Source organism: Callithrix jacchus, chromosome 15 (assembly GCF_049354715.1).
Source record: "Callithrix jacchus isolate 240 chromosome 15, calJac240_pri, whole genome shotgun sequence".
In the NCBI taxonomy this organism is placed as follows: domain Eukaryota; kingdom Metazoa; phylum Chordata; class Mammalia; order Primates; family Cebidae; genus Callithrix; species Callithrix jacchus.
This window is the reverse complement of record NC_133516.1, coordinates 55,342,427-55,359,201: the sequence shown is the minus strand read 5'-3', so window position 1 is coordinate 55,359,201 and position 16,775 is coordinate 55,342,427. Positions and strand designations below refer to the sequence as shown.

Below are 16,775 nucleotides of genomic sequence, written 5' to 3'. Positions count from 1 at the left end.
TTCTCAAAGACCTGTAGAGGCTATCCACATCTATATTTCTTGCCAGTCTTCAAGCCATACGGGTTGGAGAACCGAGCTCATTTTTGTGTTATAGTAGGCTTGCCTTTGGTGATAAATGAATCTGTGTAGCAATTGTGTGGGTTAAATGCTGTTCTGCTTTGGGATAGCAATCTTGATTTTCTGGCTGCAATGAAAGCGGGAGACTTAAGCCTTCTATTCCCAATAACCATTATTTCATACAATCTTCTGTAAATATGCATTCATCTTGCAAGTGTTATGATTTAAAACCCAAGGATATCATTTCAGAAGCTGTGGAACCTCAAAGGCTTTTGTATAAATCAATCACTCTTTTTTTGTTTATTTTTGGTTTAGTTGTACTGTCATTGCTAACAAGGTTTGTTGCAGGGTCAACTAGAAAGGATTAGAAGTGCTTTCCCTCCCAGAGCCAGGCTACTTGGTGGAACGAAGTGAGATTTTACTGCTTGTTATTGTTAGGTAAGAAGATACTGTTCTGCGACCCACCAAAGTTGCAAAATGGCATGTGAATTAAGCCGGAGTGTTTATCAAAAAAAGGAATGGAAGACGCCCCTTTAAAATTGGAATGTTTCATTTCAACCTAATTTCAGACTTGTAGATGTGGATTTCTCTACACCATTGACTCAGATATCAACATTAACCTCATTTACTTTATTCTTTTCTCTCCCTACTCTTTATTACTAAATTCATCAGTGTGAACTTTTTAGGAATGAGACATTCTCTTATGTAACAGTATGGTAATCTGAACCAGGAAATTCACATTGGTACAAAACTATTATCATCAGAATTTATTCTGCTCTTATTCATAGTCCCCATAATGCCCTTTATAGTAAAATAAAACCCTTACATGGGTGTTTTGTTTTTTTTTTTTGAGACGGAGTTTCGCTCTTGTTGCCCAGGCTGGAGTGCAATGGTGCGATCTCGGCTCACCGCAACCTCCACCTCCTGGGTTCAGGCAGTTCTCCTGCCTCAGCCTCCTGAGTAGCTGGGATTACAGGCACGCACCACCGTGCCCAGCTAATTTTTTGTATTTTTAAGGGATGGGGTTTCACCATGTTGACCAGGATGGTCTCAATCTCTTGACCTCGTGATCCACCCGCCTCGGCCTCCCAAAGTGCTGGGATTACAGGGCGTGAGCCACTGTGCCCAGCCCCCATTTTGTGGGTTTTATTCCATTTCCATATTTATTTAGTTTTATTACTTTAGAACAATTGCTCAATTTTTGTCTTCCATACCACTGATAGTTTTAAAGAATCCAAACCAGATCTTTTGTAGACTGTCTCTTAATTTCTGTTTGATGTTTCCTTGTGGATGGATTCAGGTCATACATTTTGGGTGAGAATACCACAAAAGTGATAGTGTGTCCTTCCTAGTACATAATGCCAGGACTCACATTAGATGAATTTATCCCTTTATTTATGTTAACTTGAACCAGTTGGTTAAAGTCATGTGTCTGTCTCCACTATAAAATCACTGTTTTCTTCTTTATAATCAATAATTATCCTGTAGGTAGATATTTTGAGGCTATGTAAACATCCTGCTACTGGTTTTATCATCCATTGACTGTGTTTGATTGACTCTATTATTATTGTGATGATTGACAAATGGTGATTTTTCTAACTTCAATCCTTCCACATTAGTTGACTTTCTACTCTAAAAAGGAGTATTCCTTGGCTGGGCGCAGTGGCTCATGCCTGTAATCTCAACATTTTAGGAGACTGAAGTGGGCGTATCACAAGGTTGGGAGATGGAGACCATCCTGGCCAAAATGGTGAAACCCTGTTGCTACTAAAATACAAAAAATTAGCCAAGCCTGGTGGTGCGCACCTGTAGTCCCAGCTACTTGTGAGGCAGGAGAATCACTTGAACCCAGGAGGTGGAGGTTGCAGTGAGCCGAGATCAGCCGAGAGCAGTGCCACTGCTCTCTAGCCTGGCGGCAGAGCAAGACTCTGTCTCAGGAAAAAAAAAAAAAAAAGGAGTATTTCTTTTTCCCCTATTTAATCTATTTGTCTGTCTCTTTCTCTGTCAGTATGGACTCATGAGTTTTTATAGTTTGGTGGTCACATTGGCCAAGTTTTGGCCAAATGGAGCTCATTTAAGCTTTTAACCTGTGTCCTTTTAATATGTTCTCATCATGTTTTGAGCACTTTCCTACTTCCTGGCACAAGATATTCCAGGTTAATCTGTCCTTGTCCCAGTTCTGAGATGGGCATTTTTTTCAAGGACCTCTACCTTCATTTAGTGGAGAATAGTATTTAGAAACCAAAATATGGGTGCTAGGGTGCTCATTGTGATTGAGATTTCATTGCTTCTAGGTACCTTCCATAGATATTAATACCTCCAATTTTAGTTCAAGTCAGTTTGTAATTCAGTTTGTAATTTCTAGAGGAGTCCTTTTTAAAATACCAATCCATGTGCTTTTTTCCTTTGAATTAAATCTATGATCTTTGCTTAGATGTTATGAGTGAATTAAAAATTATTGGTGAAAATTGTTTAAAATGTGCCAATTTTTGGTTTGGTTTTGGAGAAAAAATAGGCTGTAAACCAAATGATTTTGTAATTATATTTTTCTTGTCATTGTAGGAGTAAGAAAGGCTTGATACTTCTTCCTTAACTATATACAGGAAAGTTATTTTGTTAAACAGGCAGAGATATGCATAATCCATTTTTGGTTAATGTGGGAAATAAACACATGAGGCCACACTGCTTTTCTCCACAGGGACTGATCCCCATTTACCATATTCAGCAGAGGAGTATGAAAAGTTTGGTAGCAGTTACCTACTTAAGAAGTAAAACCTATTCATGTTAATTTGAAATCTCTAACTGTTGTCTTAGTTACCCAAATGTTCCGTTTTGATGAAAGAGACTTGATATAATTCAAGCTGTGTTGAAAAGATTCTTTGTTAGCTGCAAAAGCAAGCAGATTTTAGAGATCAGTTACTAGTAATGGAGTCCAACTCTCCATTTCCGGCGGGGGGCGGAAACTAGAGTTTCATCCTATATACCAATTTCAGTACATACAGTGACAATGACATCACCTTGGATTATGGTGTCAAAAAATTCTGAGGGCATTCCTGGATTGGTTGGAGATGAGCCTTGTGATCATTTAGTGATGTTTGTCACGGGCACACAAATAAGGAGAGGGAAGACTGTAACACAGTTAGCTAAGTCGTCTTTGAAATGCAGCTGATCTTCTTACTATTATAAGGGACATCTTGGAGTAGAAAGAACTGTTAAGATTTAAATCAGGAGACCCAGGTTTAAGTCTTCACCTAGGTATTCACTCTGTGGTCTTGGGATCCTAAATTCTGAGTCTTCATCTCTAGAATGGGAGGACTGTTTACCACTTTTCTTTCCTACCTGTCATGCTGTCTGGATGGGTAAAGAAGACAATGTAGGTAAACGATTTTGGCAATTAAGTACAAAGGTGGAGAATTGATACTTCAAATTAAAATGTTTTGTGCAGGATATGTGATCTTAATATCAAAGCCAAATATAGAAGTTAGCAAAACATTTCTGAGATCTGTTTCCTTCTTATTTATGTATATCAGCAAGAATGTGGAGCTGCTGTAGCATTATTGAGAAAACCTTAAACTATTTCATGGAGACATACTTTCCATAATTAACAATGTGTCCAACTAAAACCAAATAGTCTCCATTTAATCCATGGTTGCCTTAAACAATATATTGTATTAATTTCTTTCTAATGATCATACATAGCTTGTTGTGTGATTTATGGGCTTTGTTATATTTATTACTGTTATTATTTTCCTCATTTTGTTATCAAAACGAGGCTTTCAGTGAACATCTTTCTAACATACATCACTTTCTACTAGTCAGATAAACGTAAAACTTAGGTGAAGAGTGGACTGTATAGAGTGCTACAGCTCTTTCAGAATTTACCTAGCAGATTTTTCAGTTTTTACTAGAAAAACCAGTAGAAAAAAAAGAATAAAACATGGTATGATGCGTTTTTCTTTGTTTTTAAGGCATTTATTTAGACCAGTCTTTGCAGGGGAAAAATACACTGAGCTAATGAACATTTTATAGTTATTGTAGTTATTTTATTGGTGGGATTATAGGGAACTTTAAGTAAGTAAAGCCACATTTCTGTAATGTTGGAATTTTCCAAAGTGAGTATTTTTTATGTATATAATTCAGTAAACAGAATGAAAAACTTGGTGAGTTAAGAGTTTCCTTTGAATTTTCAATATTGCAAAGTGATATTGAAATATCAAATATTACTCCAGGGTGGGTAGCTGGACTCCTGCTTGTATATTTCCTTTTAAGAGTCACTTAACATTCTCATTTCTACAAGCTCATAGCATATGGCATCAGGTACGGAAATACATAGGTGTCTGTCTCATGCTGAAACCTTGCAGTTGGGATATTGGGTGCTTCTGTTCGGCAGTCTCTCTCCCATCCTCTTCTCGTGTTGGAGTTTACTTTGTATTGACATTGTAATTTTGTGGGAGTTCTGACTCCACAGAAGTTTAACTCTTCCTTTCATAAAGAGATTTAGTTATGTAATCCACAAACCATTTTAAAATGAAGAATAAATTGAAAGTAACCAGTGTCCCCATTAAAGTTTTTGAGTGATGATTAAGTCAAAAAAATTAAAAGTTAAATCTTGGGTAATTTCCTGAGGACAATAAAACAAAACACTAAACTCTTGACAGCAATACAGGTCAAATATGTTTTATATTGTCATCTTTACTTGTGATATCTAGACACGTTAAATATGGGGGTTTTCCATCAAAAAATGGGCAAAGGATATGAACAGACACTTTCCAAAAGAAGACATTTATGCATCCAGCAAACATATGAAAAGAAGCTCATCATCACTGGTCATTACAGAAATGCAAATCAAAAACACATTAAGATACCTCCTACCTATCGCCAGTTAGAATGGCGATCATTAAAAAATCAGGAGACAACAGATGCTGGAGAGGATGTGGAGAAAAAGGAACACTTTTACACTGTTGGTGGGAGTGTAAATTAGTTCAACCATTGTGGAAGACAGTGTGGCAGTTCCTCAAGGATCTGGAACTAGTAATTCCATTTGACCCAGCAATCCCATTACTGGGTATATACCCAAAGGATTATAAAACATTCATCTACATACACATGCACATGTATGTTTATTGCGGCACTGTTCACAATAGCAAAGACTTGGAACCAACCCAAATGCCCATCAAAGAGACTGAATAAAGAAAATGTGGCATGTATATACCATGGAGTATTATGCATCCATAAAAAAGGATGAGTTCATGTCCTTTTCAGGGACATGGATGAACCTGGAAAACATCATTCTCAGCAAACTGACGTAAGAACAGAAAACCAATACCACATGTTCTCACTCATAAGTGAGTATTGAACAATGAAAACACATGGACACAGGGAGGGGAACACCAGACACCAGGGCCTGTCGGAGGGGGAATGTTGGGGGTGTTAAAGGAGGGATAGCAGTGGGTGGGGGTATTGGGAGTGCTAACATTAGGAGGAATAGCTAATGTAAGTGACGGGTTGGGATGCAGCAAACCACCATGGCATGTGAATACCTATGTAACAAACCTGCATGTTCTGCACGTGTCCCCCAGAACTTAAAGTATAATTAAAAATAAATATGGGGGTTTTGAGAGCAGTAACCTTATATTTTTTTAAGTAAGTTTTGTCTTTTCATCTGTTGCTATAACACAAAAAGAGCCAGATGCATTTTTATTGAATTTGGAAGGTGTGTTTGGGATGGCCTGACTTAAGTGCTAATCTGTGAAGTATATGTAACATGAGAGAGCACTAGGGTAGCCATTCAAAGCAGTAGGCAGATATTGTGGAGTGAAACTAAGCACAATGCCTATAGACTAGGGTGGTATGAACAGGCGGAAAGAGTGTTGACAATCAAGAATTGTCAATGGGAATTGCAAATAAGGAGACACAGCAGAATGGCAGCTGCAAGCACTGATTTGCAATTATGCCACTTTGGGAACTCTGAGTACTCCAGGGTGGGTAGCTGCCACAGCTTGCTTGCTTCTAATGAGGATTAATGATTCCTTTGAGCCTTACAGTGGAGGGCAGCTGGTATGGAATGAGTCTGCCACACCAAGTGCCACAGTGCTCAGTGGAGATCTCTGGCTTTTACCCTGTTAAGTCTATTTTGATGGCCACATTGACTGCTTAGAAACCAGGTCCCACCTCTTTTCTCCTGAGAGAGGCACTCCTTTCTGCCCTTTTGGCGCTTTTGATTCTCTTTATTTCCTTCTTCTCTTCCTTCTTTCCTGCTAGCCCTAGTGGATCATTTGACAGCTTTCAGGGATCCAGAGAACCTAAAGCCTAAGTGTTTGGTTTCCTAGGCACTCCCTTACCCTACAAAAGACAAATGCAAGTCAGCTTTTAAAACAAGCTAAGTGTGTTTATTTTTTATTTTTCAATATTTGAAGACACTCTGGGGTGGAACAAAATTGATGCCAAGAGTCTAATTTAAAAAGACGGTTTTTTTGTTCTTTCCATAGAATGATTTTTGCTAGGAAATGTATGTATATTTCCAGACATACTGATTTGAGGGACCCATTAGCCAGATACATGCAACCTGGTTAGGGGTTGATTTTAAACATTGGATAGAGGCTGAATTATATAGCATAATCTATATAATTGTTATGAATTGTTAAAAATCTTCGTGTTATATCAGTTCTTAAGATAACAGTAGAAGAGAAACCAATAGTAGTCATATGTTATTTGTTGGTGTGCACTGAGTTCTGCCTAATAGGAGATAGGTCAGGATACCCAGAGAACTAGTACATAGTAAATTCCCTGGCTCTAGGGAGTTTATATGTGAGACTATGTTTAGAGGAAGATAACTGACACTGAGTTAATTAGAAGGGCAGCCAGTATAAAACAGAGATTAAGAGCCACGGACTCTGGAATCAGATCAGCTTTTGAATTCTATTTCTACCATTTGCTAGCTTCATGATCTTGGAGAAGCTTCTTATCTTTGAGCATTGCTTTCTTCTATAAAATATGGATAAAGTTGCCATAATAAAGAAAATATTCTTTGTGTGTCTGAATACTGTAAATTTGGCCCCAGAATAAATGCTCACCAGGGGGTTAGCTATGCTACATTGTTTCCTGTGGGTCTTTAGAGACTGGGCTGGAAGAGCCTTACAAGCAAGCCAACACTTTGATGACGGCTGTATCGCACAGTTTCACAAACCCGAAACTACACTTGTGAATAGACCATTTTAATTTGTTTTTTATTTCCTTTTGAAATTAGTGACCCTTTGAATCTGGATTGAGTAAGAGCTGCCACTTCCTATGGCCATATAAATCACAGTAATTGATCAATCAGGAGTAATTCTTAATTTACATCTTAGTGTGAACAACATGGTAATTCATTGCATATGTGCTGACGTAAGTGTTCCAGAAATAAGGTTAAACAACCGAGTGTTCAATATCAGCTATTTTTAAAGTGCCAAAAACATTACGGTTTCTGTTTTTATGTTGACTCACAAGGAGTATTGGGATTTTCTTAAAATTATGAGTAGTTCATATTTCTTTAGCAAAAATGTTCCTTAAAATTGAAATAGTTGAGTTTCTTTTTAGGGTACCTTTTTATGTCTTGATATGATGTGATACACCATTGTAGAAAAATTGAAAAATAAGACATAAAGATGAATATAGAAATTCTTACTGATACTATTAACTTGACAAAATCTTTATCGGTTTTCTCATTCAGGAATGGATATGGTAGCTTCTGTATTAGAAATCTGATGGGGCATGGGAATTGCATAAGGAAACACATAATATTTTCATTATTTGTTCCAAAGTCTAGTTTAAATGAAGTGGGAGAACTTCAAGCAAAATAGGATTAAGTATGATTTTGTTGCAGTGTTATTATTAGATTTCTGATACTTTGTGTCATTCTTTGAAATATCTGAAAGAGTGTTCTTATAAGAAACGTGAGTGAGATAATATTATCATGAGGGGGAATTGGAATAGAATTGCTGGTGATATGGGAATTTGTAGAAGCAAGAGGATCAAGGTAAGTTTGAAAACTACAAAAAAAAAAAAAAACACTTTCTTTTTAGATGATGGTACCAAAGTTGTTAACATTTATTATTTCTCCATTCAAATGCCCAAGTTAGCATCTTAGTACCTAGAGGACTAATTCCCTCTGGTCTGTGAACCAGTAGAGAGAGGCCTGATCAGAGGAAGGACACTAAGCACTGAGTTAGACGGAATGGTTTTCTCACAGAATTGTTACCTAAACCTTGGTATTTGAATTCTACTGAAGTTCCAGAGGATACTTTAACTTTTATTAGCTACAGTCTTTTAAATCTGTGTTTTGTCTTTTTTTTTTTTTTTTTTTTTTTGAGACAGAGACTTGCTGTGTCTCCCAGGCTGGAGTACAGTGGCGTGATCTCAGCTCATTATTGCCTCCGGTTCCCAGGTTCAAGCGATTCTTGTGCCTCAGCCTCCCAAGTAGCTGGGATTATAGGCGCCTGCCACCCCACCCAACTAATTTTTGTATTTTTAGTGGAGGTGGGGTTTCACCATGTTGGCCAGGAGGATCTTGAACTTTTGACCTCAAGTAATCCACCTGCCGCCCAAAGTGGTGGGATTGCAGTTGTGAGCTACCAAGCCCAGCTAATATGTGTTTTGAGAAATAATATTTTTTAGATTATTTAGCATTAAAGGGCTTGTAAAATACATATGTATATGTATGACTCTATATGTATATTATCCATGGACATTTATGCCCGAACCTCACACACTTTGTTGGCTTCACATTAGTAACTCATGAGATTTTGCTTTCATTTTGTATAAGTCATTTGTTGAAGACCCGAAGACGAATTAGATGAAGTTTCAAGCTGGTTTTTTTTTTTTTGAAATGGAGTGTCGCTCTCGTTACCCAGGCTGGAGTGCAATGGCGCAATCTCGGCTCATCGCAACCTCTACCTCCTGGGTTCAGGCAATTCTCCTGCCTCACCCTCCTGAGTAGCTGGGATTACAGGCACGCACCACCATGCCCAGCTGATTTTTTGTATTTTTAGTAGAGACGGGGTTTCACTACGTTGACCAGGATGGTCTCGATCTCTTGACCTCATGATCCACCCGCCTTGGCCTCCCAATGTGCTGGGATTATAGGCGTGACCCAACGCACCTGGCCAAGCTGTTTTGTATATAGTCTGCATTTAATAATCTTTGTTCAATCTTTGTAATAAATGAAAGGAGAATCCTTTGGGCAGATGGTATTATGTAAAGTGGTGACAAGGAAATCTTTATTTTCACATAGGGACTTAATTACTTGTGAAGTGTATTTATAGGTAACTTTAGGTTGGTTTGCTTGATATACTTAGTAAATATTAAAAGTGAAATTCAGAGATTCTTCATCTGTTACACTTACTAGATTTAACAGAACATACAGGGAGTTACACTGATTCAAAGGGAAAAGGACAGGAAGGAAATTGCTATTTCTATTTAAATAACATTTTTCTTTTTTCCTTTAGTTTGTTTAAAAGTTAAGCCCATATGAAGTGTTTGTTTCCTTTTGTCATTAGAATATTAAAGGATTCACTAATAAGAGCTGTTTGTGGCCATTTATAATAATTCATCCCAGTTCTAGGTGATATTTTAAAACTTTAGTAGAGATAGAAGAGAGAAATTCGATGTGCTTCCTTTCATTCTGAGTCAGCTTCTTCCAGTCTTGATTAAGCATGATGTTTGTGACAAATATAAACCAAAAGCATATAAAAATGACATCCTATCTCCTGGGAGGATGGACCATTAAACTGTTTTATGAATACGCAAGAGAGGAAATCAGTCCTTCTGATGTATCATGGGATAGTGGAGAGAGTCCCCTTCATTGGAGGAAAATCAGAGTGAAGGATGGTCAGTGAAGCCTGTTTAGCATTTTGCACTGATCATCAAACCTAAACAAGTGTTTCTCAGACTTGAGTCAGCCATGTACCACTTGCTCAGTTTTTGCCATATACGTGCCACCTGTTTTGCTAAATGCTTAACATTATTCTTAAAGCAACATTCTTTTAACTTCATTTTGAAAAGAAATTGTCATGACTGTAAATGGAAAGTCATTGTCATGTGTTGTAAATAAAAGAGTCAATATAAACAATGAAAATGTAGAGTTAGTCAATTTAAACTAGAGAGTTAGCTGAAAACTCTGGTCCTTGAGCCTTGCTTTCCCTTGTCTAAGTGAAACTATTCAGTGGGTGTAGAAGTCAGGACAATGTCGGGAAACGGGCCTGAGGAGGGCTTTTGAGGATGCTGGTCCCATTCTGCTCCCGAGCTGGGTAGTGGTTAAGGAGTGTGCTAACCTGTGGAAATGTACCAAGATGTACACTTGGGATGAGTTCACTTTCTGTATGTTACATTTATATAAACTTTATCTTTAAAACTGTTGTTACCTGTTTATAATAGCAAAGACCATGGATCCAACCCAAATGCCCATCAATAATAGGCTGGATAAAGAAAATGTGGTAAGTATATACCATGGAACACTCTGCACCCATAAAAAGGAATGAGATTATGTCCTTTGCAGGGACATGGATGAAGCTGGAAGCCATCATCCTCAGCAAACTAACACAGGAACAGAAAATCAAACACTGCATGTTCTCGCTCATAAGTGGGAGTTGAACATTGAGAACACACGGACACAGAAAGGGGAAAAGCACACACCAGGGCCTGTTGAGGGGTAGAATGTGAGGGGAGGGAACTTAGAAGACAGGTTAACAGGTACAGCAACCACCATGGCACACATATACCTGTGTAACAAACCTGCATGTTCTGCACGTGTCTCTTTTTTTTTTTTTTCTAGAAGAAAGAATTTTTTTTAACTGGTGTTACAAACATTTTTGCCCCAAATTGACTGTCCTCTAGATGTGAGCAGATAGGTTAGAGATTGACAGTGGAATGACTTTAACTTGGATTAGAGATTGACAATGGAATGACATCATGTCAGTCAATGTCCTTTAAATGGCAGAGCCCAGGGCCACTTAAAATAATGTGAAGTGCTCCCTGACTTCAGCTTGCCCAGGGCTGTCTGTACCAGTCTGAGCTAACCTCTTCATGTGGCTGCTTTGGTTTGGTTGGTTGAGAAAAGGAAGAGTCCTTGGAGATTAGAATCCACTGTAGAGAGGAAGAATTCTTTCACTGCTAAAAACTTCAGAGGCTGGAAGGTAAATATTAATGTCCCTGACCAGAAACTGGAGAATCCCTCTTTGATAAACAAACTTTTGTTTGTTCATATACATCTCTGAAAAACTATACTATCTTTTTGCATCTGTAGCTATTTACTCTACGTACATTTGTCCATCGTGACCCAAGCATAAATATAAGTACAACTCAAATAGCAACTCATTCTGCACTGTTCTTTGAAAGAGTATTCTGCAAACTTTTTTGGTACTGACCTCCAGTAAGAAATACATTTTATATATGACCCAGTATAGCACTCACAAATGTAAGTGGGTCTGGTATGTATGTATAAAAATGAAAAAAGTTTCATGCGAGATATTTACCCTTACTACATGAAATGTAGTCTGGTTTTTTTTTTTTTTGAGACGGAGTTTCGCTCTTGTTACCCAGGCTGGAGTGCAATGGCGCAATCTCGGCTCACTGCAACCTCCGCCTCCTGGGTTCAGGCAATTCTCCTGCCTCAGCCTCCTGAGTAGCCGGGATTACAAGCACATGCCACCATGCCCAGCTAATTTTTTGTATTTTTAGTAGAGACAGGGTTTCACCATGTTGACCAGGATGGTCTCGATCTCTTGATCTCGTGATCTACCCGCCTCGGCCTCCCAAAGTGCTGGGATTATAGGCTTGAGCCACCGCACCCGGCTTAGTCTGGTATTTTTATCATTTTTCTTTTAATGCTGTTTGCCACCCACTAAGTTGATTTCATGGCTCACTAAAGAACAGTGGCCCACAGTTTGAAGACATTCTGCTTTGGAGGACAGAGCTGTGCCTTTGTGTTAACAGCAGATGTCTTTCTGATATTGTACCCTGGGGTCTGTTGGATCTGCTCATGGTATAACTAAATCAAACCTGTTGGGAAAAGAACAGAGTCAAATTTGATATTAGATTATATAGGACTATATTTATATCTCCTCTATGTGTCACCTTTCCACTTACGAACTTCTTACTTGAGGCAAAGTTCATGGGCTCTGCACAGCACCAACAAGCGGATGGTGTTAACTGCTGGTCGTTTGCATCATCATAGACTTACCACAAAGGGATGTTGCTCCAGCCTTTGGAGGCCTAACTCATTTCTAAGTGTGGAGCTTTCATGTGCAGGGTAATTTCATCTCCAGTTGAGGACATTTGTATCAGCTTAATGTTCCATGTGGATGCTTTGTGTGGCACGTGTGGTGATTGCCTGCACTCTGGATTCTGGTGAGAAGGTAGTAAGTTATACCTAAATAGGCTTCTGAACCCAGCATCTCTGAGACTCCCCTGGTGAAGTGTCCCTGTGAGATTTGCAGTTTGTTAGGAAAAGGTCAAGGAAAGCCCTGCTTGAGTGTAAGCTCTTGAGAGCAGGGACGCATTGTGCTCTGTGCACCCCATATTCTCAGTACAAGCACCGTGCCTGGTACAGAGTATTCAGTCAGTAAATGTGTGTCGCCTGACTCAGAAATAGATGTTCAAGTCACACAATCAACTTTTGAGAGCAAAACTGCAGGCAGTCTAACATTAGAAGCATTCAGGGCAGGTGACGGTATGTCATGAGGCCTTGGGGGCATTTGATACTGTGACAACACCTCCTGCAGACAGGTGGAATCTGCCAGCTGTCCGCACAGGAATAGCAGCGGGTTAAAATAAATATTTCTCCCAATGCCAGGAGGAATTTAGGAGTAAAGAGTTCCTTTATTTAGAAGCAGGGGAATGAATGGGCTTGCCAGAGAGAAACCGTGAGGAATCCCTAATTTTGCTCTTTTTCAAAAAGATAAATATAATGGTACCGTAAGAAAATCAGGAGTTTAATTTTTGGTATTCCACATTAGGTTTTGTAAAAACTAAACTTTGAATGTTTGCTGCATTTATGAATTCCAATATTTGTATTTTAGGTAAACTTTTTTCTTAGTTCTGTTTAACAAGACTTAGGAAATTGCGTTGTCTCTGGTTGACTGGCTGTATGCAAGACAGTGTAAGTTTCCTTTAGCAGTTGTGCTTTTTGCTTATGAAGGTGCCAGCTTTGCCACTGTATTTGGGAAATATTTAAAATTGGTCATCTTTCTCCTCTCCTTCATTCTTGGATCTTATCTGCCTGTTGAAACCCGTTTTGGCAATATAAAATCGGTAGCAACTAAGTTCTGGAAGATGCCTTTGCTGACATCTATTTTGAGTGTGTCATTTCTTCAATGGAAGTTTAGTCTCTATTGTTGTCACAGAATTTCCATACATGTTCCAGGAAATAATGCCTTTGTTACAGCTGCTTAATTAAACCGAATTCTCAGTGAAGTGATAAACCACAGTGGAACTTTCTGAGTGTTTCTGGGGGTGCACTGATGTGGCAAGGGGGTGGATGCAAATGAGGACATTAAGCAAAAGACCTGAGAAAGGTCTTCATGGCTTCCTACCACTAGACCAAAACCTTGCTTTGATGAGCAAGATGATAAAGCCTGTAGTAATAAACAAATTTATTTTACCTTTTTGTTGTTAGCTATCTGCCAAAATGTCGATTTGTGTTCTGTGCTGAACTCGTGAGGAAATGTGACAAGCTGAATTGAGGAATATTCTCATAGAATGACCATTATGCTGAACACAATGTAAATCTTAATATAAACCAAGAGACCAAATAGAGACCTCCTAATAGACATTTCTGATCTGTTTTTCCAATTCCATTTGCTAAGAAACTTTAAAACTTGAATCCCTAAACTTTAGAATGTTAAAACTAAGAGCAGCTATCTTAGTTTTTGCTTTAAACACTCAGCCAAGAAAGGAAACTAAAATTGTTTAGCGTTAGTGGGGCATCTGCTTGTGTGTTTATATGGCAGCCAATTTAAAGCTGAAATGTTATCTCTTCAAAGTGGAGGCTGCCTGGACTCACATTAAAATAGTTTATTTTGAAAAAAAATTTAAAGATTTCCAAAGGACTGAAGGAGAAGATAAAGCCAAACCGGTGCAGTTCCTCTGTTTTTTGGGGGGTGTGAAATGGCAGAAGTCATTCAAATGGATGTTCTTAGTGGGTGATGTCGCAATTATGAAAGTTACAAAGATAGTGATAAGCACTCTGAATATTTAGCTGCTTATATCAACATATATATATATATGTAATTTTGAGTGCATTTAAGGTAGCATGTTGCTTAGCTTGGTATTCTAACTAGAATGAACATATTAATGATAGAATGCAATATAGTTTTTGTGTTACTTTAGAGAGACTGCCATGGAATGCTACATACCATTAGTAATACTAGAACATACCATTAAGTACATACCATTAGTAATACTAGAACATACCATTAAGTACATACCATTAGTAATACTAGAACCTAAATCAGAACACTAGAGGAATCAAAATAACTGTTACAAGTGACTTTGAAACAAACAAAAAACTGGGTAGTTATATTAAATTTAATTAGTGTTTTCTCTCTTGTAAATCAGCTTTTATCTTCTTATCTACAACACAAATGCATATTCACACATACACGTACACACACAGACACTGTTCAATGAAGCACCATTTAACTTGTGCTGGAAAGGTAGCCACTCACTTAGTTGGGCAAAGCGTGTTTTTAGCGCTCAAGTTCAGCTCCAAAGTGAAAGAGTCTGTCATTATCCTGTTTCCTGGGTGGAAGTGGTTCTTTTTCTGTATTTATCATTTTTTTCCTTTCCTTCCTGATACACCCCTGTGCCACCTAAAGTTCAGCAGCAATCTTGGAAGATGCTCCTGTAACATGGATGCCAGATTCTGCTCATTAAAAGAGTTGAAGTAAAACTCGCAAGGTATAAAGGACCTGCTTTTTATTCCCTCTTTTTTTTCTTCCCTCATTTACCACACCAGACAGAGGGAATATCCTGGTCTTGTCAGAGACAGAAAATAACTGCCCGGCATTGGAAGGGAAAGCATAAAGGTAATTGTTGGTGGCTTCATGTTACAGACCACCTAGGAGACAGAGCTAGAACATGACCTCTTTTAGACCTTAAGGAAACTGAAATGCCATTTTCATTTAATTTAGGACGATACTGAAAGTGGTGGTAGACACCTTGCTGGAGATTGGAAATAAACTATTTTTACATGATGTTTGGGTTGCCTACTAGTCTAATAAGCTGGCCATGGCATTCCCTTGAGCAGAGTCTAATGTGGGATCTGTTCTTCCATCACACATTTGTGAGCTCTTCACTGTCATGAGTTGGCCACCTTGAGGGTGGACTCCTAGAGTGATAAACTGCGGGAGGTACTGTGGCTTTAGGTGAGTACAGACCAGAGGCCACCCTGTCCTCTTTGGCTGGCAGAGTTTTCTCCCTTCCTGTTAGATTTTGTTTTGGGCACTGAAGGTGCTTATGGGGGAAAGAGAAGCTCCTGCTGTGTTTCCGTGGCAGAGCATGACCAGATGGACACACAGGGAGAAAAGGAAGAAGGTGCAGAGTATCACGGGTGGGCTAGTGTAGGGGATCTAGCAGAGTTCACGCATGTGTTCCCAGGTGAAAAGGTCTAGAAACCAGTGCTGAGAATATCAGCTGCTACCCTGAGGCTGTTTTCACCAGTATAGTTAAATCTGTTATTTCATGGTCCACAGAAGTGCTTATGTAGGAAGAATTTACTTCCATAAATTTCTACCTCAGTCAGCTAGCTGTGTCCGTTTGAATCCCAGCTCTGATATTATTAGCTATGTTGCCTTGACCTAGTCCTTAAATTTTCTGGACCTTCATGTTCTTGCTTGAAAAATGAGCACAACAGTTCCTATCTCATAAGTTAGGTGTGCTGATTTAAATGAGTCTGTGTGATGAAATTGTATGCATTTATTAAAATCAGTGAGTCATACCTGTGTGTATTGGAGGAATGGGCTTCTTCCTAATGTGCTATATTTCATTGTCCCCACAACACTACAGTAACAGTATCATTCTCATTTTACAAGTGACACCACTGAGACTCGGGGTAAGTGCCTTCTCAGAGGTCACATAGCAGACCACTGCGGACAACAGGATTTGAATCCACATCTGGCTCTGTGTGCTCTCCTTTATGCCACATTTCTGTCCAGCCAGATCCCATGCAAGTGGACAGTTAGAGCCTCATTAAAGTTGTTGGAGCCTTATTAAGTGAGCAAGTGTATACAAAATTGTGTATGTATATAAACAATAATCATAAAAAGATTTGGCCAATTATATATATATGTAAATTTTGTTTTAAAGATTATTTTTGTTAGTATAGGTATGGGAAATAATGAGAATTTACACACAGCATGTTGCCAGCAGTGGCCTATCTTGGCGAGTGGAGTGGCTTCTGAGATTTTTTTTTTTTTTTACTATAATGTATAGTTTATTTTCTTTAAAAGAAATCTTTCATTGAATGCACCATCCCCCAAATTAAAATATTGTGCAGAGTTGCCACAATCATTGAAACAATAGATATTTTAAAACAAAAAAAAAAACAAATTTCCACCTGCCTTCCTATCCTTTTCGTCTTCCCATGCCCTGAGGTAAGCAGTTTGCAGCCCAGCACAAAGCCTTCCATAGCCTTCTTCATGATGACATAAAATAGAAACACATGTACACATATGGGATGTCAGTGT

General features: G+C 38.5%; 1 protein-coding gene and 1 non-coding gene across 2 annotated transcripts in view; both read left to right on the top strand.

Moving 5' to 3' along the window:
- The window catches only part of PDZRN3 (PDZ domain containing ring finger 3), a 237,006-nt gene that overhangs the window by 27,073 nt on the left and 193,158 nt on the right, over positions 1-16,775 (top strand). The gene's annotated exons all lie outside the window — the stretch shown is intronic.
- Positions 3,913-3,975, top strand: LOC118148169 (U7 small nuclear RNA). Its single transcript, XR_004734948.1, has one exon. It is a non-coding gene; the product is annotated as a U7 small nuclear RNA (small nuclear RNA).